Source organism: Onychomys torridus, chromosome 17 (genome assembly GCF_903995425.1).
Source record: "Onychomys torridus chromosome 17, mOncTor1.1, whole genome shotgun sequence".
Classification (NCBI taxonomy): Eukaryota; Metazoa; Chordata; class Mammalia; order Rodentia; family Cricetidae; genus Onychomys; species Onychomys torridus.
In genome coordinates this window covers 36440191-36441414 of record NC_050459.1, presented here as the reverse complement: position 1 = coordinate 36441414, position 1224 = coordinate 36440191, and the positions used below count along the sequence as shown (strand labels likewise).

Sequence of the window (1224 nt, the reverse complement as noted above, 5' to 3'; positions counted from 1 at the left end):
GCTTGGAGAAGGTATTTTGTCACTTCAATTGTCTCCTGCAACTGCCCCGGACATGATTTGGTGACTTTCCATGGACCAAAGTCAACCTAGTGAAGAGAGACTCTCTTTTCCTTTCCTTTCCTTTGCCTCACTTTTGCCTCTAACAACTCACTGGTGTGCTCTTGTGTCATGCCATTGTATAGCATAATGGACTTTAAATGCTTTTTATTGTACACTGGGCTCTTCTCGCCACAAAGAACTCCAAATATTGCTACTTGTGGAGAAAGAAGAAGGAGAAGAAGAGTAGAGAACAATTGTATAGAACATTTCACATCTTTGTGTGTCATCCTTGTGCAGGGCCATGCTAACCTTCTCTGTATCATTCCAATGTCGGTATCTATGCTGCTGAAGTAATCACCAAGTAATTTATAGAAAACAAAAGATAGGAATGGAACATAGAGTTTTCTTTTCTGAGACAGAGTCTTGCTCTATAGCCAGGGCTAGCCTTGAAAACCCTGTAATCATTCTCTCAGCATACTAAATGATGAGATTACAGGAATGAGACACCAGTCTGCAAGGTTTTTAAAATACAAATTTTGACATCTAAATAGTCTTCCTGTTCTAATTGTATTCAGCTACTTAAAATGTACAATTCTACTGAAGAGTAGCTTTATAATTTACTTAAAGGATGTATTTAACAGAGAATTCAACTCCACTCAATGTCTCTGTAACAATGTGGAAAACAAAAGAACATTAGTGCATTTTGAACAACGTAAGGAAGACTAAAAGAAAGATCTTCTCTTTCATATAGTTAATTGTTTTAAAGCAAGCAGACTGAATATCAGAGGTGTATAAATGTGGATGTGGGAAATTTATGTAATGTTTATATTTTTATTGTTGCATATAGCAGGAAGACATTCAACAACAACAACAACAACAACAAGATAATGAATAAAATATTATGCGAAAAGGAGAACACTGAGAAGTAAATGAAACAGCCTCTGTTCTCAGCTGACAGCACACACCTGTAAAGCCAGTACCTGGAAAAAAAAGCAGAAGGATTGCAAGTTTCAACTTATTCTGGCCTTCTCGGTGGACTCTATTTCAAAACCTGCATTGTTTACCATCGAGAATTGTCCTGCAGGTCTTTTCAGCTGACATAGGGAAAGGGAAGGGAGTGAGTAGGTTTCAGAGGACATATTAATATCTCTAGACCCATGACAAATTCCACTTCAGTACTAACTA

The 1224-nt window shown here is 37.3% G+C and overlaps 1 non-coding gene across 1 annotated transcript; it reads right to left on the bottom strand.

Moving 5' to 3' along the window:
- Positions 1-291: 291 nt before the first annotated feature.
- Positions 292-397, bottom strand: LOC118569240. The gene has a single exon (XR_004943034.1). It is a non-coding gene; the product is annotated as a U6 spliceosomal RNA (small nuclear RNA).
- Positions 398-1224: the final 827 nt, after the last annotated feature.